The following is a 23,022-nucleotide window of genomic DNA, read 5'->3' on the forward strand; positions in this document are numbered from 1 at the left end:
ATGGGTAGGTAGAGTGACACTTTGGGCATCTTTTGTAGGGCATCCATTACATCGCTTTGAGAGCATCCTCATTCTCAGAAATTAGAATTGATAACAAGGTTGCCTCGAAGGCATCAGGGTCTGAGTGGCTTAGTCGCTCAACCATGATGAAATCGAGGATCAAAACAGGTGCTGGAAAAAGTGCCTCGAAGAGTCTTGTCAAAAAGGGATGGAAGGTAACAAACTCTTAGCCTATGGTGGGAACTGACAAACTAATCAAGACCAGGAGCACTGCTATTCCATGTCTGAACCTGTTTGACGAAAAAACAATAGAACAACAGAGGCATTGCTCATGCACATCCATAGCTAGAGAAGGAGTCCACCAAGACTTTGAGATTTCAAAGGATTAGTGGAAAAATAACTTACAAACGTCCAAGCCTAATGCTAGATGGCAGGAGGATACAGAGCATGTGTATCTGCAGCCACAAATCTTACAAACATTAGTATATCACTAATTGCCATATTCAACTTAAGTAAAAGTCTCTAGTATATGGTAAAAAGTATACTTATGTCATTAGTTGCCTTCAGCACCTATCATGCAATTTAGTACTGTGACAATGCAAACACATAGCTAAAGGCCTGCCACTCTAGCATTGCTGTGGCAATGTAAAAAGAGCAATTCAGCCTATCAAAATGAATCATTTTGAGAAATTGAAACATTCACCTTTAAAAGTTGATAGGGCACCCTAATGAAAGCCTAGTAATCCACAAGGAAGGGTACATGTTTTTGAAAGTAGGATATGTAGAAGCTTCCTATGTAGAAAAACAAAGTACAGATTAAAATCCTGCTTCTCAGGAATAGGACTTGCTGGAACTAGGTATAACAATAAATGTTTTAATGGATATAGAAATATCTAATTCAATTGCCTGCCCGAAATTCCTGGATGCTAATTTGTATTTGCTCTCAAACATTTCCGAGCCAGTGATTAGCACTTGTGTAGGTGTGAAACGCCTCCGAGATACAAGAAGTAAACAAGAGGCTGACCTGAATAGGCAGAGAGGACTCCTCTCTACCAACCAGGATTTGAATAGTGGGGGCTGTGAGAATCCTTTTAGACATTATAGTGTTAGATCATGCTGGAGTGTCAAATCCTTCTTGGCAGAACTCCTAGGATTTATATATAACACAGAGGAGCACTTGACTGGAAGAAAACAGGATGGCAGGGCAATTCTTGTATATTCACTGACTGGTTTCTGTTGAACCATAATTTTATGCCTTGGATGCCTTGGATGCAGGTTCACTTGTGGATTAGCACAATATTTAATAGTAGGGTAGATTGTAGTGACAGGCAGTGGGAAAAGTCAATTTTGAAAAGAAAATTGACAGTGGTGACCAACATTAAATATTGCCTTTGGGGGCTTAATCTCAAAATATGCTGAGTTATCCATATTTTGATTTGGGATACACAGATTAAAAGTGATTTTTTATTAAGTGAAATGCTGAGTTGATGTAAAATGAGATTAAGGGATGTAATATGTAGGTTAAAGTGCAAAGGTAGTAAATCTGAACCCTGCACATTTTGATTTGAGGCAGGGGAGAGAAAGGTGAGCGTGTCTTACTCACTTGATTTGAGTCTGTCCTCTTTGAGATAAGATGAACCGTACTTCATAACATATCCAGTGATGTCAACATTTGCATGCCTTTTAAGGTGTCTAAACATTTGTTGTGGTACACAGTGTCAGAGTCTGCAAAAAGATGAAGGAGGCAATCAAGAAGGTATAAAACAAGATGGCAGCATAGCGGTGGGAGCTACCCCAGCTCTTAAGAAATTATTGTGCTGACTGGGAGTCTCCCCTGCGGATCTCCCCTGTGGATCTACATACCATCTATACACCTACCCACATCCCATCCATTATTGTTTCTTTATTATAGGTCATCTATAATCACACTGGACAGCTGAGGACATTTGTTGCCATAGACACTGCATGCCCAGCTCTTCTTGCTATGGCTCTATATCCCAAACAACACTACACCAAAACCTCAGAGTGACCAGAGTGGACTCAAATTCTGTTGTGATGGTCCACATCCTAATGCCCACTCTGTCTTGTGACAAAGCTAACCTTCTTATCAAGCTGGAGGCTGTTGCTGTTGAATTGCAAAACAGGCTGTTTCCCTGGTGGCGTACTTAGTATTTTTCTGGCTTGATTAGTTGGATCAGCCCTCGCCTGCTGGCACCTAGAGTAGGGTATAGACATTAGAGCTTTAGCAGCCCTGATCAGAAATGGGTATGGCCTTCCAGAAGACAGTGTTATATGGTATGTATTCCATCCTCTACAATCAAGGATTGGGTCTCCCTGCATTGGAGGCAACCATCTTTGCAATACACATTATCACTATAGGCAAGACCACTGAAAGTCCCTAATTTCCTCAAGGATATGGGGATATTTAATTTATCACAGCTGAATCAATTCCCCATACAAGATATTGGTAATATTTTGGAAGCTATTTTTACCTTTCAGGAGGTGCTATATCGGTGTTGTTCCAATGTGTTACTAGCCTAGACAGACTATTGATCTTTCAACTTTGTTATCAAATTATGCAAGTAACAAAATAATGGCAATACCTCTGCCCACTGTCAACTCTGTCAATTCAGACGATGCAAAAAACGTACAAACTACTATGTTTTCAAGGTATTGGTCAGCACTACATGGTTCTTAGGAACCAACTTAAATGAATGGGGAGAGAAACCATGTACGTGGGTTTTTTAAAACTAAATACGAACAAATACTCAAAACCCATAAGGATTACTAAATCGTGGCCAGTTAGGAGCATCCGAAGAAAGAATCAGTGTTTCTCTACCAAATTGCAAACTTTAAAATTGAGAACTAGACAAGCAGAACATGGGTGGTAAGAGGGACCAAATAGCTGTTTTCATCAGACATGACAAAAAAAGCGGTTAGTATCCCATTGAGGTTTTTTCGGGTAGTAAAATGGCTCTCTAATCCCTGGATCTCCCAGAAAGGAGTGGTTTCTTCCCAAAATCTTTGTGACTTGTTATCATATACAGAAAAGCAAATGTGGCAAAATACCAACAGAATTACAAGGTATCTCCAAGGGAATGAGTGGTGATGAGACATTTTCTCAGGCTGAATAATTATCACAACATGAGGGAATGGTGGCTGCTGATAGCGCCACAACCACTGGACTTCCAGCCCACTCTTGTACATCCTATATTATGAAAAACATTACTCAGCTTCCATTCCAAGACATTATTGCTCAATTTAATCTCTCACTGAAAGAGGCTATTGTACCCAGGGAATGAAAAGTAGCTATGCTTAAATACTATTAGAAACCTCAGCTATCATCATTATAGCAATTTCAAACCAATTTCAATTTCTGGCTAAGATGCTAGAGAAACTAAATAACCATCAACTGCAGACATTTGTGAAGGGTAACATATTACTACATCACTTTCAAGTAGAGTTTTGTGCCAGGAAAGGCATTGAATTGCACTGCATTGGATGACTTTTTCGCTTTGGATGATCTTTGGCATGATGCAAACAATGGCAATACTATTGCTCTGCTCTCATTAGACCAGTCAGCAGTTTTTGATACAGCTATTCACACTAGCATTCTGAAGAGATTAGATCGGACTGGATGCAAGTCACACCCACTTCAATGGTTTAGTTACTTCTTAGCATCTAGGACACATGCCATCTTTTTTACTATGTTTACCTCTGAGTCAAAGCCCCATCTCCTGTGGTGTACCATGGATGTCTATACTGTGCATGTTAGAAACTGCCCACCTTAAAAAATAATAACAGCTCTTACCAGGGTGAACCCTTAAAGTCACTGTATTAATCTAGGTTAAAATCCCTGATAGTTATGGCACTGATCAGGCAGAACACTAAGCAATACAAATATCAACATTAGAAAAACAAAGTAAAATGTAATTTGGAAAATAATACCAAAACAAAAAAAATACAATAATAAAAACAGAAGATCTATTTTTTGAAGTTTTAAGTAGAAATAGATGCAAAACAAAGTAAAGCAACAATGGTAGACAATGATCGTGGTAGACCGGAACCAATCTGAAATTTCAGGCTGACCTAGATGGAGCCTGGGTTGGACACAGTACGATTGAAAAAGTGTCTGAGTCCCACTGGTCCAGAGGAAAAGTATGCAAGGTATCTAACATTTCCTACTGTGCAAAAACAGCCACAGGAGAACACTTCTAAGTGCCTCCCATGAGGTCAAGCAGGGTATAGAGACTCACAGGGGATCAGTCAGGGGTGAACAACTTGGTTTAGTCCAAGTGTCACTGGTCAGCTGGCCACTTGCAGGAAAAGTGTTTTTGAAGCCTGACATTTGGAGCAAATGTTCTAGCTACATGAAGAAACAGTGCCAGACATTCATGGCTCTTCTCAGGTCTCAGACACCAGGTCCAATCTGGATTTTGCCAGGTTCAGTAAATGGCCTGACTTGTGCCTTAAAAAGGTATATACATACCTGTCACCAGCTAGTGATTTGGGGTTACTTCTGGGAACTTCTTACCCAAATGAAGTAAAAGATCCCAGGGCCAACCCTACCCTAAAAATGCCATGTGATAGAGCATTTTCAAGATGGCAAAAGTTTTTGGCCACACTAAACTTGAGCTCTGGGGGCTGAGTGCATGTGCAAGTGTGTGATAAGGAAATCACCAGCCTTCTCTCTCAGGTAACACTAAAATCCAGCAGGCACAATACCCACAACAAACCCAAAGACAGAAATCTAATAGCACAAAATCAAGGGGATCCTTCACCAACTAGAAAGTGATGCACAAAAATAGTCTTGGTATGGTTTTATCTCAATTTCAAATGTGCCCCAAGTGCTACATGTGGCCCAACAGACTTGTTAAGCATAATTTGACAGTGTGGTGTCATTGGATGACCATGTCTACACTTATATTCTGACCCCCATTACTTAATCACAGCTTAATCTGAGCCTGACTGTGGCCTTTAAGAAGCTAAGTACATACCATACCTTTGTCCCTGAAAACACTGATAAAAAGGTAAAAGCAGGGCACACTTGATTACAATTCTCTATTGTTAAAATTGAAATTAAGTAAGTCTTTCTCAGCACGTAATTACTATTGAATATTAAAAAATGGAGCTTGTGCTGTGGAGATTTGCCGTCACAGGCACAGGGAGCAGAGTATCACCTTTGTTACTCCCTCGTGGATGGGCAAGAAGACAGTGGAATAAATCAAAGCATAATCCAGTCAGTAAAAAAATGATCATATGAGCTAGGAAGCACTAGGAGATAGGGTTCCATAGATTGTACAGTTTACAAGATAATAAATATACGTACACTGGGCTTCCTTAGCTCGCAACCTTACCTGTCCCCACTCGCTATCTAAAAAAAGACTCCTTGAGCCAGAGCAGGTCTTCCCCACTAATTGTATCTGGGTTGCTAAAGAGATCCACTCTTCCTAGGATGCTAAATCCTTACTGTATCTATTTACACCATGGAATATAATGAACAAGTTCTTGGGCCAGGCAATCCCTTAGGATCTCTTTATTTAAGACAGTTCTATTACTTAACCATACTTTAATCCCAAAGGATAGGGAGCGAAAAGACAACAGGTCTGACAAGAAGAACAGGCCCAATTCTTCTAAGTATCATTAAGGTTGAGGTTCCCTGAGGTACACATAAAAGACGTCTCAGGAACCGGTTTTCAATTCTTTGGCGCTCGTCATGAAAGATCCAGCCCCAGATTTTGCTACCATACGCTCCCTGTGGTACACACTTGGCTTTATGAATCTGCAGACGTGCACCTATCCGCTTTTTGCCCTGTGGGAAGCAAAATGAAAAAATTGATGCATTGGCACTTTTTCACGCCAACCGAGCAAGACCGCATTGAGCAGAGAGCAAGTGGGATGCCGAGCGAGAACGCCGAAGTCGCCGAGATCGTTGCCTGCTTTGCCTGCCCGATTCTTCCCCCGGCTCTCGCTCCAGCCCCCAGCCTCTGCTCTAACAGCTCTAACAGCAGCGTTGCAGGGGGGGCCATAGCCGCAGTGTGCGGCGGCATATAGTGATCAGAGCGGGAGCGTGAAGGAGGGTGAGCTGCCCCGCAGATTCGGCCCCTCAACCAAGCTCGGTTCAAGCCCGCTGGGCCCCGCTGGCCCCCTACTGCACCGGCGAGTGGGCAGATTGCACAGGCTGACCTGGCTAGTCGGGCCCAAGGGACAGGAGTGAGCCGCGCTTTGCATTGAGCAATCCTCCTGCTGGCACCTGGCGGGGGCTGAGGCGGCTGAAGTGTGTAGCCCCAAAGCAGCTGGCAGCTGACAGCTGGAGGGTCAGAGCGGCGGGACCCTTGCGGACAGCTGACAGCGGAGCTGGACAGAAGATCAACAGCCCTCTGTGAGCACTTGCAGGGGGGCCAAAGGGGCAGCCTTAACAGCCCATTAGCCTAAAAAGAAGCACCCCAGGGAACACCAAGCACTTAAGGAATCCCAAGGGGGGTCCAAAAGACCACATAGGATACTACAGGACTCAAAAGCACGCCACCTGCACAACCATTAGAGGGGCCTTGCAGCTGTGCTTATTTGCCTCCCACACTACTATCAAATTACAGATACTTCGGCGAATGCTGCGCGGCGGCGGGTGCATTGAAGTAGTGGCACCTGGAGTAGGAATCATTTGAGTTATGAACAACAACCCGCACTACGGGTGCCTTGGTTATCCTTAGCAGCAGCAGCAAGACAGTAGCAGATAGCAGCCGGGCCAATTGACACTAGTCATCAATTGCCACCAACTGCCACCAACTGCCCGACATACAAGCCAAGAATTTGTCAACAAGTGTATTAACAAGCTCACACCGTTGGGGTAGAACTCTAGTAGAACTCTATTAAAACTCCATTAAATCCCTAGCGAAAATAAAACCAAGCACTTTTCAACCTTTTAACTAACTTTTCAACGCCAGAGTGAGTAGTCATCACGCCACGCCAAATACGCCAACTACGCGATAACCACGCTGTTCCTCCCTGACGGCAGCTGTTCCAACTGTTCCAACTTAGAGGGGGCAGACAGGCTTGGGAGGAGGAGGGATAAATAGAGCGGAGGTGGTGAGATTTTGCGCTTATAGACACTTACAGAGACTAGGAAGCACCTGGTTGTTAGTGAGAGAACGCAAGAGAGCAGCAAGAGAGCTGCAAAACCCTATGCAAGCTCCCGAACTCAAAAGATTGCAAAGAGAAGAGGTGTTGTTGAGCGGTCCTTGTGTGATCTTGTGCGTTTTATGATGAGGTCTGGTCTCCAGCGTGGAGCCCCGCAAAGCTCTAAACGAATCAAATCGACTGAGGTGAAACCAGAAGTGATGGTAGGGATTGGAGAAAACCCAGCTGGACTTAGCTGGGATAAGGGAAACTGAGAACAGGAGGGAGAATTCTTAATTAACGGAAGAGGTGCCTGTTCAGAGGAGAATCTGTTTATCCCAGCGGAGTAAATGGCTTTATCCGCTTCTCTAAGTAAAGACTATGATCATATGAAGTCTCCATGTGTGGTGCAGTCATCTATAAAGAACGACTTCTTTAAGTATCATCAAATACAGTCAGATAAAGATATTCACAAAGAAAACCATAAAAGAAAGTTCTCTGAGAGGGAAGAACCTAGCGGGGGGTTTAGTAAGTGCACATTGTCCTCTCCCCTGTCCTCCCCATTGTGTAAAAAAGAAAAAGAAAGTCGCCCTGCTAATGATCTGACCAAAACTAAGCTGCCCGTAATAGTGGATGTTGTATTGGTTAAGCAGGACAGGAAGATTTTAGTCGAAGAGGTTGTGACAGAAAAAGCGCTGACACCCGCACTCGCACCCTCACCCTCACCCCATCCCTAATTGTAGCAGGGCGGTTACAAGCTCAGGCGCAAATTCATGTCTGTGACTCTACAGCGCAGGTGGAGCCTCGGCCGGATAATGATTCTCAAATGGCCAGTCGAGAGTTGGGTTTTGAGGGGCTAGATGTAGGGTGTGATTTGTCTCCGCTGAAGGCACTGAATGAAAATAAATCTGAAAATGTGCTTGATAATACGTATGTACAAGGAGCTGAAGCTGGATATGGAGTTGAAGTTGGAATTCCAGCTTTCAAAGATGGATCCAGAGAATCCATTCTAGTTACAGAGGACTTACAGCCTGTCCCAAACAGTTGTTTAATTAAAGATGGTAATGTCACCTTGATTAATCTGGATCAATCAAGTATAGAAATGGAGAATAGCTTTAATAGCCTCACTATTAATAAATCATTGTTCGATCAAGATGTTGGTAGCTCTGAGAAGAATATTAGTACAAACGATCAATTTAGCTCAGAACTTAAAGAGAATATACCGTCATTATCTAACCTTGAGGCCAATCAAAAAAAGAGTGAGGTTAACACAGAACTGGGTTTATGGGATTGTTTAATACATACCATGGGTTCAATTACTAATGCGCTAAATTTTCACTCAGACAAATTGGATGTTCAGGTGGATATATTAAACACTCTAGCAAACCATGTGGCGGGTATTGACACAAAGCTCTTGCATTTAACCAATCTCATTACGAAAGTTCAAGCAGATAAGGATACTTCATATATAACATGCACATGCGCACAGTTGATTGATAAGATCTCGGATCTGCCTTCAGGTGCAAGAAGTAAAATCGTTGTCAGGTAGAAATGGGCAAGGTAGGGATGAAATGACTGCACCTTCTAATATTTTAGGCAGACTGAGTGATGATGTTAAACCTCAATCTGTAAAAGATGTTAGCAATACACAAGCTCACACTGAAGTCCCTCATTTAGATTCTTTAGAAGATAGCTTGGTAACAGAAGGGGGAAGCTGTGATGTCTCTGGTGGAATCAATGACTCAAGTAATCTGGAAAAAGCATGTTCGAAACAAAGCAAAGAAACAAGAGTACCACCAAAACTGACAAATCTGTCGAAAAGGGCTAGGAAAAGGCTAAGGGAAACTCACAATAAAAAAAGCATAGGAACTACAAACGCTTAGTAAAAAGGTGAGTGTAGATCCTAATTCATTGAAAGTAAAGGGATCTGAAATAAATTCATACTTTCCGATCTTTGGCCCCAATAAAAAGTCAGGACTAATTGTAAATTTAAACCAATTATTGGAGTGTTGTACAAAAAAAACAGGGGAGGTAGAGGGCACATCCGGTTCAGTCCCCATAGGGGATGCACCAATAATAATAAAGGAAAAAGTATCCGATAAAATGAAAAGTGTAAGGGCAGAAGTCCATAATTTGCAATCTGGGCAAATTAAGAATGCAGCTAAGTCTAACAGTCATTCAACAAGCCTGAGTAATGATCTAGGGATTGAATTAAGTCGTCAATCAAGTAATGAACTAGTGGTCGACCAAGGAGTTCAAAACAACATTGTTAGTCAGATACTAGCAAATCACACTGTCCAGCAAGGTGATAATAGAACTATTCAAGGGGCCCATTTAGGGACACAAGAGCGATTAATCAAGGAAGTCGAAGAAGGGAATTTGCTGACGCAAAGAGATGGGTCGCCAGTTATGGATAATATATGCCCCCCTATTATTTTGGAGAAAGAGAATACTGAGTATTTAAACCTTTCGCCCGAAACAAGGAAAGTAGCCTTCAGCCCCCAATATATATCTAGAGGCCCGCGCGATATTTTAAACCGTGGTAATATTTTGAAATTACTATGTGTTATTACAGATCTTAAAGATGTGGTAACTACGGATCTGGATGCAGTGGAATTTAAGAAGGAAGATGTACACTCCGATAAGGAGATAACAATTACAACTAGGCTAAACAGGGACATTGCGGACAAAATAATGGCGAATATTAGCGTATTTGAAAAATGGGGTATTAAAGTTTGGCGACCACAAGCATCTTGTTATCCAATGGTGTTGATTCCAAATGTGCCCCTTGATACAATGCAGCAAAAAAGTGATGAGAATAAAATATGTATGGCTAGTCAAAAACGAGATGTTAGAAAAACAGCCAGGTTAGAGTTTTAAAAAATGCATCAAGCGCATCTAAGGCATTAAACATAGTATACAGCATTAAGATAAGGAGTAACCAATCTGGTTTGCGAACCTGTGAAGCATTGAAGAAAGTCCCAGAGTAACAAGACAATTGGAGTTGGCTCCCAGGAATATTAACTAAGCAAAATCTTGAAAAGAAGGATTGATGCAGTTCAAATCCTCTGACTTTTTGTTCCTGGAACACCAATGGCTTAAAATCGCTAATTGAAGACCAAGGGGTAATGGATTTCCTGAAAGCTTCCAGTATATTAATGTTGCAGGAAACCTGGTCGATGTCTAATGAACCCCTTATAGGCTATATTGAATACTGTAATAATGCAACACATGAAGCCAACTCAGGTCGCCCACGTGGTGGTCTTTCTATATATATTTCTACAAATCTTAAAGCATCTCACTTTGAAATTGATCTCCATGTAAAATGGCTCCAGTGTGTTAAACTAATAGCCAGTCACTCAATTATCTTATTAAATGTGTAGTTAAGTTGTAAAAAGAAAGTTAGATCTTCTCAAATAATCATGCTATGGGGAATGGTAAAAACTTTATATTATGAGCATTTGGATTCAGTATTTATTATTTCAGGTGATTTTAATATGCACTTTGATCCTTTTAATGGGCAGACTCCTGACTTAAAACGGTTAGCTCAATGGACAGAATATGAGTTTAAAAAATACAACTTAAAGATTTTGCATGATTCGGATAATATTCCTACATTTAACAAAGCTGAATTTTCCTCTGTAATAGACTATAATATACTGTCCGAGAAATTATATAATTTAGTAAAAAATTACGAGATTGTCCCAAGGATTGAAAGCGATCACAATCCACAAGTCATTCTCCTTGACATTGATCCGGAGTATCTGCCAGAAACTAGGACTATGATAAAAGCTCCAACAGCATTTAATCTTAAAAGGTTAATTTGGAATGGAAAAACTGAGGATAAAATCTTGGGCGTTCTTGGCAGTTTAATTCAGGATACACATACTGCTTATGCTGAAGGGCAGTCTATGGTTGAGCTTTGGTCTCATTTGTGTGATAAATTAGTAGCTAAATTTGCTAGAGACTAACCCTGCAAGGGTATAACACTAAATCCCAGGAGACCAGGATGGTATTCTTCCCACTTAGTTTATCAAAAAAGAAAACTTAATAAAGAAATAAGATTACTTCACAGGAATAATAACAGGCTACCACATCTCAATATATCATGTAAAATTAGAGAGTTAAAACAAATACAAGAAGGAAATATGGATAGCAAAACAAGCCTATTATGAATCAACTTGGGCAAAAGTCCATCACGCATGTAAATCCAAAGACCTTCGGTTATTCTGGAGCATCATTAATGACATTGAGAATGGTAATAATAGAGGTAGCAGTGCTAATGTTGATGAAGTGAGTTGGGTGAGCTTTTTTAATGAAAAAACTGATACAGAATATTTAGAAAATTATAAATATAGTAATAATAGTTTAGTTGACATGCATAAAGTAAAAGATAGGGGGAGTGAGGGTGGCATCTCTCCTCCTCATTGTAGAGTGGATATGGAACCCTGGTCGCTCAACAAAGTAAAAAAGGCGATAAAAATGACCAAATCCAACGGAGCACCGGGTCCAAATGGTATCCCGAATGCAATATTTAAGGCAGAAGTGAGTAATTGGCCAGAGTTATTAATGCTTTTATTTAATGAAATTCTTAAATCAGGTCTTCTTCCGTTATCCTGGCAAGGGAGTATTATACAGCTGATTTACAAATGTGGCCCGCAGGATAATCCGGCTAATTACCGTTTTATTACACTCACTGATGTAGAGGCAAAAATAATTGCTAGTTGCTTGCTGGATGAGTTAGAGACTTGGGCCTCACAGGAGGAGCCGATTCCTAAATTTTCATCGGGGTTTAGAAGGGGCGAATCAACCCATACGAATTTGATTTTATTAACGTTATTAGGTGAGAGAGCCAAAAGTAGGAAGCAAAGATTATATGTTTATTTTATTGATTTAAAAGCCGCTTTCGATTCTGTACCACAAAATATTCTTTGGAGGAAGCTATGGAATTGGGGTATTCCAGAGTCTCTATTAAAAATGATTAAACTGTTATACTCCAACACCTGGGTGCAAATCAAAATAGGCGATGGAAAACATATGACCCAACGTTTAGCTACAAATGTGGGACTAAAACAGGGGTGTGTTTTGGCTCTTTGCCTTTTTAATCTTTTTATGTCTGATTTACCAGCCCATTTTAAAAATATAAATTCGCATTCGCCTTTTATGCATGGTCAGGAAATCACATATATGCAATATGCAGATGACACGATTTTAATGAGCCAAACAGAAATAGGATTAAAAAGGTTAATTAACTCTTTTAATGGTTATGTTACACAAAATGGTCTGACATTTAATATAAAAAATACAAAGATAATGACTATGGGAAAAGGGAAGCCTAGGATTAAAGAGTGGAATATTAACGGTATGGTAATTGAAAATGTGAAATTATACAAATACCTTGGAATCACGTTTGACGATGGTTTGATTTTTAGACAGCATTTTAACAATCTTGAAGCCAGGGGTTGCTCACTTGCATTTGCTTTTAGAAAATTAAGAGACAAACTATTATGCCCCAATTATGACCATCTGATAAAGGTGATGCGAGCAAAATTAATGCCATGTTTGGAATATTGCTCATTCATCTTTAGGGGCAAAGACGCGAAAGTGCTCGACGATATAGAGATTAGAATATATAAAACTGTTTTTAAAATTTGCAAATATATTAGTCGAACAAACATAAGACTGGAATTTGGTTTGAAAAACCAATCTCTGGCGCGTCAATCCACATTCTTGAAGTCTCCTTTAACATTAGTCCGTTCAGATGAAGGTTCACTGTCAAAGTTATGCTGGCTTGAAATCTCAGAAGGGGAATATTCAAAAAATTGGCAGCTGTATTTTAATGAATGCATAAGTAATTTTGACTGCTCTAATTTGGCTGATGAAATGAGGAGCAGGATAGTTTAAAAAAAAGAAATGAATCAAATGGCCGCATTATTAACGACTATAGCAGACAATGAGGAATTAAGGAAAATAAGTCATTTCTGGACAGTTGCTAACTCTTTCGGTAGGCTGTCACCTCAATCTTACTTGTCTTATCATTTAAAACCTAGGCTTAAGAATAAATTTCTGTATTTAAGGCTGGGAAGATATCCGACAAAGGAGGGTATATCAAAATGGGGAAATCAATGGGTATCGAGCATTTGCAGGCTTTGTAGTCAAAGGGAGGAAACACTAACACACATTGTAACCTTATGTCCAGCTTTGGCAGAGGCTCGGAAGTTGATCCTAAAACCAATTTTTAATCAACTAGGAATTAGAACATGCAGGCAAGCAATTATTACCTGTTTCAGTGGGGCCAATATAAAACTTATTTATCACTTTGTTAAGTTCATTATTATTGCTGAGAAGAAACTCAAAGACGAAGAATAAGTAAATAACTATTTATCGTGATCCAAAATAATTAAAGAAACTTATTTTAAGAATTGTTTAAATCAAAATGTATGCCAGTTGAAGGGTCTATTAGTATAATTTACTATAGTTATGCACATTGCACTTTACTATAGCTTGTAAATAGAAAACAGCAAAAAATGTATTTATACTAGTATTTCCTACTGCTAACATTTGTCACTTTAGTTAAATGCTACTATAACAGTGATTGTTGCTCATATATTGTACTCTAGTTAATACCTGTACTTTAATCAGTGTGTAAAACGTTTAAACAATATTATGGAATTGACTGTATTCATGCAATTTTAGATGATCATTTTAAGATGATAATAACTTTGTGCATAGTATATGTTTGTTTATGTAGGGTGCTTTTATCTATTCTTGTTTGTAATGATTTTAATTAATCAACAAATAAATACTTACTTACTTACTTACTGAGTTGGCCCGTAGGAATCCCCCCTGCTTACTTTTTTTGATTAGACCCCAGTTTAAGTTGGCATCCTGCATGACCCCCAGATAGGAAAAGACACTAGTCTTAGGAACTGGAGAAGACTCAACCTTAAAGTTAAAGGACTTTCTTTATCTATGGCCCAGGTTCATCACATAAGAATAGGTCTCGGTCCTCCATTAACATCACAAAGGAGTCAAGAAGAGTTTGCAACCCCGTCGCAGTCCTAGCTATGAGGACTGCTTTATCTGCAACAGTAAAGAGGGCAGACCACGTGTCCCACCTGGGGAAAATCAGCTTGAGTAGCTATCAATTCCTTCTCCATATTTTGTTAATGCATAAATTAAATAAAAATGGGCTCAACATACAGCACTGTCACACCCCTCTCTGGATAGGAACTGGACTGGTCACCTTACAATCATTGGCATGTACCTCTTTCCTGGTATCCTTGTGAAGTTCTTGTAAAAAGAGGAAATATTTGTATCTACCCCCACACAAAGTAGGGCCTCCCAAAACTTGCTTCTTTTTACCTGATCAAAAGTGGCGGACAGGTCCACGAAGACCAGATAAATCGTACGAGGATGGGCAACTGTGTACCTGTTTAAAAGCAGATACAAATTCAGACGTTGGTCCACTGTTTATAACTCCCAGGACGGAAGCCATATCGTATGTCTGCTAAGATGTTGTCATCTGCCCATGAAGTTAGCTTGTCCAGAAGAATGTGCCCCACCACCTTGACCATAGAGTCCAGCAGCAATATTGGTCTGTTACAAAGGGTACTGTCCCTGTTGGCTTTTTTACTAAAACGAGGATGATGGTGGTTATAGCCCAAGTGCTAGGTGGGTTGTCTCTTATGACTGCATTAATAATTGAGGTCAGAACAGGTACCCACAGCTGAGGACTTAATATAGAGGTAGAGGGAATACCATCAAATCCAGGAGCCTTATTTCTGGAGAGCCCCTCAATACCATTTCTAACTTTGTCAGCTGTGATAACAAGGGACGATTATCCTTCTCCTTTACTATCATCTGTGCTAGCTTCTATCAGGCTTCTAAAGATTTACTTGAAATGACCCACACACTCTTCTTCTGTGATGTGTGCATCTAGGACCTGTGCAGCATCACCTACCAAAGTGAGCTGTTAACGATGCTCCAGGATTTTGGGGTGTTTTTTCGAGTGCTTGCTTCAGAGAGCCTGCTCCATGTCTCATCCCTCAGCTCAGCCTTACGCCTAGCTAATTATACTTTATATAGCCCTCTAAAGTGTTTAACCAAAGTGGGATCCATTGGTTTGGTACCCAGTGCCCCCCTCATCCCCTCAGTTTCCTAGCCGCTCTTGAGTAATCTCGGGCCTTGATCTATCCGATACTTGGATTGGGCCCTCAATAATTCCCCAATGGCGCGTGAGATGACTAAAAAGGCCTTGAGAATTCTTCCCAACTCTGCCTGACCCTTTGTACAGATATCTAGTTCCCTGTTGCACCTAGCCAGGAGCGACTCATAATAAAGGTCTGGGGTTATATGTACCCACCTAAACCCTCTACCGTGATCTGATGCCTTGAAAGTCCTCCTGACTACACTCTTTTTAGATTTTCCTAAAGGAGGCCAGCTGGTCATAACACATAACTGATTGTAGCCACTATGAATGCTATCTTCAATAGAAACATTCAACAAAGAGGAATAAAAAGGATGTGAAACAAAAATAAAGTCCATGATAGATGCTCTCTCCCTCCCTGTTGAAGTGGGAATGATAGGTTTCCTGTCTTCATCCAGCATGCACATTGCCATGGTCAGATCAAACTCATTGGCTAGGTTATTGAGAATGTCACCCTGCTTGTTATGTTCTACATGCATGCCCATTAAATGCGGGCAGCCTATGTCAGAGAGGTATGGCATGGTTGGGTCTCCACATAAGTGAAGATTGGAATCTTCTGAAATCATAAGATGAGCATTTTGAAGGACATTAGGGGCATATTTCTTAAAAAGGATGTCATCCTCAAGATATTACAAGATATTACAGACATCTGGAGAAATAACGCTGGCGTTGTAAAAGTTTACTACTAACAAATTGTCATTTGCCTGTAAACAAGGATTATTGGTAGGCAGGAGCCTCAAGCGACAGCGTACTGCTAAAGAGACATAAATTACAAGCCCTCCGTGGATCTGCCAGCTCTTTTCTGAACTGGGGTGGCTGAGTGAGCTAAAGAATGGTGATGGATTAAACCCAGATCAGTTGACTGGGGGTGAGTGTTTGATTTGCTCAAACGCTCCGTCCATCATCCCCTTTTGTATCGCTTTGTTCGCCTTAAGTTGGCAGGGTATGCTCAGACGTGAGTCCCTTGCTCACTTGGCCACTGGATTCAAGATAGCCTGGCTGATGAGGATTATGAATCAGAAACCGGTCCCAGGATGCTTGTTTCTGGTCCAGGGAAGATGTGGCTTGGCAGTTCGGCCTTTACTGTTCCCATGAGGCACAGGGTCAGACTGATTTACATATGGCCATGTCTGAACTGGGGTGGCTGAGTGAGCTAAAGAATGGTAATGGATTAAACCCAGATCAGTTCACTGGGGGTGAGTGTTTGATTTGCTCAAACGCTCCGTCCATCATCCCCTTTTGTATAGCTCTGGATGGGATGGCAGGTCAAGTCAAGTCAAGTCAGAGAATTTATATAGCGCACTACATACCCAGAGGGTCTCAAGGCGCTTAGAAAGGGGAGGAGGATTACTTGTCAAATATCCACGTTTTAAGTTGCTTTCTGAATGCTAGGTGGTTCTGGGTAAGGCGAAGGTAGGCGGGGAGTGAGTTCCATGTTTTAGCAGCCAGGTATGAGAAGGATCTGCCTCCCATGGTGGTCTTGTTGATGCGAGGTACAGTGGCGAGGGCTTGGTTGGAAGAACGTAGTTGGCGGGAGGGGGTGTAGAAGGACAGTCGTGAGTTGAGGCATTCTGGTCCGATGTCGTAGAGTGATTTGTGTGCGTGGGTTAGCAGTCGGAAAGTGATCCTCTTATGGACGGGTAGCCAGTGGAGGTCTTTCAGGTGGCCAGAGATGTGTTCGTTGCGCGGGATGTCTAATATGATCCTGGCTGAGGCGTTTTGGATTCGTTGGAGTTTCTTCTGGAGTTTAGCGGTAGTACCTGCGTAGAGGGTGTTTCCGTAGTCCAGTCGGCTCGTGACCAGAGCATGGGTAACTGTTTTCCTTGTTTCGGTGGGGATCCAGCGGAATGTTTTTTTGAGCATGCGAAGAATGTTGAAGCAGGATGATGATACGGCGCTGACTTGTCTGTTCATTGAGAGTGAAGAATCCAGGATGACGCCTAGGTTCCGTGCGTGGTCCGTCGGGATGGGTGCTTTTCCAAGGGCTTCCGGCCACCAAGAGTCGTCCCACGCAGAGGGGGAAGTACCTAAGATGAGGACTTCTGTTTTATCTGAGTTCAGTTTCAGGCGGCTTAGTTTCATCCATTCGGCAACTTCTTTCATTCCTTCGTGTAGGTTAGTTTTGGCGGTGCTGGGGTCATTGGTGAGAGACAGGATCAGTTGAGTGTCATCCGCGTACAAGATGATGTTGAGGTTGTGTTGGCGGGCGATGGCCGCGAGGGGGCTCATGTATACGTTGAAGAGGGTGGGACTAAGTGAGGATCCTTGTGGTACGCCACAAATGACTTCAGTGGCCTCGGACTTGAATGGTGGAAGGCGTACTCTCTGGGTTCTTCCGGTGAGGAACGAGGTGATCCATTCAAGTGCTTTTCCTTGTATTCCGATGTTGTTGAGGCGTTGTAGAAGGGTGCTGTGGCAGACTGTGTCGAATGCAGCAGAGAGGTCGAGGAGGATGAGGGCGACTGTGTCTCCATTGTCCAGTAGGGTTCGAATGTCGTCTGTTGCTGCGATGAGGGCGGTCTCAGTGCTGTGTTTTGCTCGGTAGCCAGATTGTGAGGAGTCGAGGGATTTGTTGGCTTCGAGGAAGGCGGCGAGCTGGTTGTTGACAGCTTTCTCGATGACTTTTGCCGGGAATGGAAGGAGCGAAATGGGACGGTAGTTTTTGAGTTCGGTGGGGTCCGCTGTGGGTTTTTTCAGAAGGGCGGTGAGTTCAGCGTGTTTCCAGTCTTCCGGGAAGGTGGCGGAGTTGAAGGAGCAGTTGATGACGTCTCGGAGGTGCGGTGCTATGATGGAGTCTGCTTTGTTGAAGATGTGATGAGGACATGGGTCTGTGGGGGACCCTGAGTGGATGGAGTTCATCAGGCGGATTGTGTCCTCAGTGGAGATTGGGTTCCAGTCGTTAAGGGTGTTCACGGGGGGAGAATGTTCAGCAAATGGATGGGTGGGTTGGTCTCCGGGTTTGTTGTCGAAGCTGTTGTGGATGTCTGCAATCTTGTGGAAGAATGAGGCTAGGGAGTCGCAGAGGGCTTGAGAGGGGGTGATGTCGTTGGAGTTGGCCGAGGGATTGGAAAATTCCTTGACGATGTTGAAAAGTTCCTTGCTGTTGTGGGAGTTGTTGTCAAGTCGATCTTTGAATGCTGTTTTTTTGGCCTTTTGGATTAGTTGGTGGTGAGTGCGGGTGGCGTTTTTGAAGGCGTTCTTGGTGCTAGTGGTTGGGTCTTTTTTCCAGGCCTTTTCAAGGGAGCGGCAGAGTTTCTTGGACTTCTTAAGATCGTCGTTGAACCATGAGGCCTTTCGATTAGTATTGGACCATGTCTCCTGAAGACATATCACGTCAAAACCTTTTATGAAAGCACTCCAGCTTGAGTTGGCGAACTTGCTCGCTAGCCAGCTATGTTCCATGATACAAATTTGCAGGCCTTGCCATCCCCTAACCTAATTCAAGGCCCCAATGCCTTATTTGGGTGAGAGGGTGGGGGCTCCATTGATTCCGACCCCATGAGTCAATCGCAGGAGTCCAGCATTTCCAAGGGGGGGTAAATCTATTAAATAGGGGCGTGTTGTATGTCATCATCTGACTGGCAGACTGCGGGCAAGCCCGATGAGTAGGAACCAACCATTGCTTAGCCTCATCGATTGTCCTCACACTACTCAAGGGGTTATAGAAATGGCCCAAGGAAAGGGCCACAATGGATGAGATGGCACCACAGATTTTGCTCCGTCTAGCTGATTGCAAGATCCTCTCCGCAATGTGTTGTATGTTGAATTTTGTGGACCTTCCAATCCAGGAAACTCTGCGCACCATATTGATGAATCTCTCCAGCCGAAGGCCCAGGGTCGTATTGTGGTTCAGCCAATGTAGGGCTTTATTCTTTAGTTGATCAAAGTCTTCAGTGGCACCTGGGGAAAACGACAGGACGTTCACAAGTACCACTACGCATGGCGCTGACTCCGGGGGAAGGTATAAAACAGGTAACCTCTGGCACTGGCCCACTGCTTGATTCTCCTCACAAGTTCCCACACCTCTTTATGTCTCACCAAAAGAGGATTTGGGTGGGCCCGGTTAAACTGTAGGGACGGTTAAATTTCGGAGCAGTCATTACCCTCATTGTGTCTATCTTTGAGCAATTTAAATCTATTTGTGACAGGGGGCAAGGAGTATCACAGCCGTCGCTCTTGAATTTAGACATAACATGTTCCAGCTGGATATACCCAGCAGATCCCACTTGCAGAATCCATCCAACTTACTCAAATCTCTCAGGATGGTGAAGTCCCAGAGGGGAGATTTGAACATAATCTCATGACTGTCACTGCATCTGTGGACCTACCCTCAAGTCAGTCCCAACTGTATAGCTCCCTAAGATACCCCTCCTAAACATGGCCCATCTGTCTGTCCTCAGGCATGGCTCACACTGGTCTGCAAATGCACAATCATTAATTATGTGCAAGTCAGATGTCCTGAAATACAACTTCAAAATGTGCTAGGTCAATGCCCCCTTGTAATGACTCCATTTTAGTGTGTGAAAGGCAATTCTCAGAGTTCCTCCATTCTATTACTTCCAGCACAGCCTCCTTCCTATCTAGATGTCTGCTACCAGGATACATTGGAAAATCTCTCATACATTTCTTCAGTTCTTCCCTGGAGCAATCTGCCCTGTATCTGTAAAGGTGATCATGGTATGTAGCAAAACACTGACCTACATTAATGGCAGTTTTCACCAGAAAACCCCTGCTCGTCCATGACTCTTCTAATCCATCTCTGGCTCTCATCTTTCTGACCCAGCCAGGTGAGTAGTTTACCTGCCTTTTTATCTACTTGCGGTTGCCTTTGTTGTTTGGCCCAATACATGCCTGCACTTCCCCCTAAAGAGTCTCACAATAATTGTACCCGCTATGTTCCATTCCATGCATTTTGACCACCCCCAAATTCTGTATATAGTGTGCCTGCTGAAGACATAGTCATGCCTCTGGGTCTTGCAATTTCTGAAACATTTTCTTACACTCACTAAAGGCAATAGCCACACATGTACATCTTTTCTACTGATTCATAGGCATCCCAAATTGCTTCTTTTGCTGGCAGCGACCCCATATTCTCTTTAAAATATAGGTCAGTGGTGTGTGTTATCTGCTTTTTGGTCTTCAAGACACATAGGAAGCACAGACCAAGTCTACACACTGGACCCAACGCCACAATTGCATGCATAGAACAGTCCTGGTTAGGGGTGGTCGGAGATCTCATGTGGTAAGTAATGTGTATTCCCATATCTCTTCTACTGGGAATTTAAAATCAGAAAATAAATCAAGTCTAGAAAGAGAGTGTAACCCATTGTTGGCATAGGAATATTGGTTTGTTGTGAGGCGTGATTTTCTCCAAAAGGTCATGTTTTTTTAAACTATAACTGAACTTTGGTTTTTTTTTGTCCTCATTTGTACATAGCCGATTTATAATTGAGAGGTTGAATGTAGAGGCAGAGACAGAACCCACAGAGGAAGAGGCCCGAAGTCTAATGGCCTTAGATCACCAGAGTTGGGACTCCCGATCGCTTCATTCACTGAAGGCGTGTTCACAACATTCGGGTCCTCGCCTGGCCTCGACCTTTATCCTCATAGTCCATCACTCTGTCCCCCAGGCTCACTCTCCAGTATAACAGGTCCCGCAGAGTGTTCTGCTCTAGGATTATCAATCCACACCCAATGGACTATCCCAAACTTGTATGGCTAAACATAATCATAGGACTGAAATCCCCTACCATTTACTACAAAAAGAAAAAAAAAGAAGAAAAGAAAACAGAGGAAAAGGAAAAAGGTATCTACCAAGAAATAGGAAGAGGAAAAGAAGAGAAACATTGAAAAGATATTTACTACACCATACCGAATGTGGCCCATCATCTGCTCCTATCTGGTTTTACAGTAATTGTCCCAAATATCCCAAAATCTAGTTTTGTTGTTGTTGTGTGTATTGCCCTATCTAATTTGGCGACCCTATGGACCGAATTGATCCATTTGCTCTCTAACGGCGGGACAGGCAAAACCCATTTTATACATAGTTCCCTTCGTGCCAATAAAATTAGCACAAACATTAAACGTTTGTACTTCTTCGAGAGGCTAGTTAATGTGTCCTCATCTGGTATTACCCCAAATATTACCTGTAGGAGACTCACCTTTCCTTCCACCCCCATGATGCTGAAAATCGTCTCACCTACTTTCTCCCAAAACGATTGAATTGCTGGGCATCTCCAAAACATATGTGCTTCATCAGCCTCTATTTCCCCACACTTTTGACATTTCACTCTCCTGGAACCAAACTTGGATAATCTTTTCGGGGTCCAATAAGCCTTATGAACTGTAAATAAATGTTTTTTTCTTAATGGTGCAGCTTTAACACTTTGCCATAGAAGAGATAGAGTTACTTGCCATAAGGTATCCCAATCATAGCTCTGCAGCTCTTTCCTCCAAATAGATCCGGGCCACTGCTGCAAATCTTCATGGGAGTAGATCATATTCCAGTACCATATGGCAATTTCCTTCCGTCCCACTGGAAAATTTGCTGCCTTCCGTTTAAACCACCCATTTCCATTTCCAGTTTTTTTTAAGTGATTTAGCCCAGCTCAATAATTGAAGATTCTTGAATTTAGAGATGTCCCCCTTTGTTGCAACTTGAAGTTTTGGCCATGATATTAATTCATCGTCCTCCAACAACTCCCCCACCTTTCTATTCCATTGTCTTGAATTGCTTTGGCTAGGGAGTCTTGTAAACAAATTGGGGTTCCCGGTGAGTTCCATACTGGGGCCAAAGTACTGTAATAAGGAATACGTTGTGATAGTCTTATTTGATGCCATCCCCTGCAGGCTGCAAATAGGACTTTTAATTTCACTTTCTTGTAGTATTTTTAAACAAGAAGAACCTAGCTTGGGATTTATAAATAACTGTTAGGGCCTGAAATAGTGGTGAAAATGCTGGGTTGTCACCCAGTAGATGCCTGAAAATATTTAGGTGAAATGCCCTCTGATACTGAAGAAGGTCTGGAGTTGCTATCCCACCATTCTCTTTTTTAGCTCTAAGCTTTTGCCAAGCTATTCTGGCACTTTTTTATTGCCTATATGAAACTAATAGGAAGATTTTGCACCTTATTTATCCATTCCTTCTTGAACTCCAGAGGAATAGAATTAAATAAAAACGTATACTTTGGGAGGATAGACATCTTTACGAGATTAGATTTGCCTAAAAAGGATAATGGCAGAGTGTTCCATTTCTGTAGTAGTGTTCTTACTTTCGCTGTTACTTTATCAAAATTAACCTTCGCTATCGATTACATTTTCTGTACCACCTCTATGCCCAAATAACTAATATTTTGCTTAATCCGTGGACAACTGTAAAGTGTGTTCCATTGCATAATTTCAGTTTTATCGTGGTTCACTGCATAACCAGATATTTCCCCAAATCTTGTTATGATTTCCCAGATAGTCGATATTCAATCTTGTAAATGACCCGTAAAAATCCTTAGGTCATCAGCGCAAAGGCTTATTTTTTTTCCAATCATTACAAACAAAAGGAGTTATTTCCTGAGATTTCCTTAGCTTAATAGCGAGTGGCTCAATAAACATTTCAAAAAGCAATGGAGAAAGGGGACACCCTTGCCTGGTTCCTCTTCCTATTTTAAATTGCGGTGAAAGGGATCCATTTACCAATACCCGTG

General features: G+C 42.1%; 1 protein-coding gene across 2 annotated transcripts in view; it reads right to left on the minus strand.

Moving 5' to 3' along the window:
• The window catches only part of LOC147712937 (cytosolic phospholipase A2 gamma-like), a 722,719-nt gene that overhangs the window by 176,041 nt on the left and 523,656 nt on the right, over positions 1–23,022 (minus strand). The gene's annotated exons all lie outside the window — the stretch shown is intronic.

Source organism: Lissotriton vulgaris, chromosome 5 (assembly GCF_964263255.1).
Source record: "Lissotriton vulgaris chromosome 5, aLisVul1.2, whole genome shotgun sequence".
Lineage (NCBI taxonomy): Eukaryota > Metazoa > Chordata > Amphibia > Caudata > Salamandridae > Lissotriton > Lissotriton vulgaris.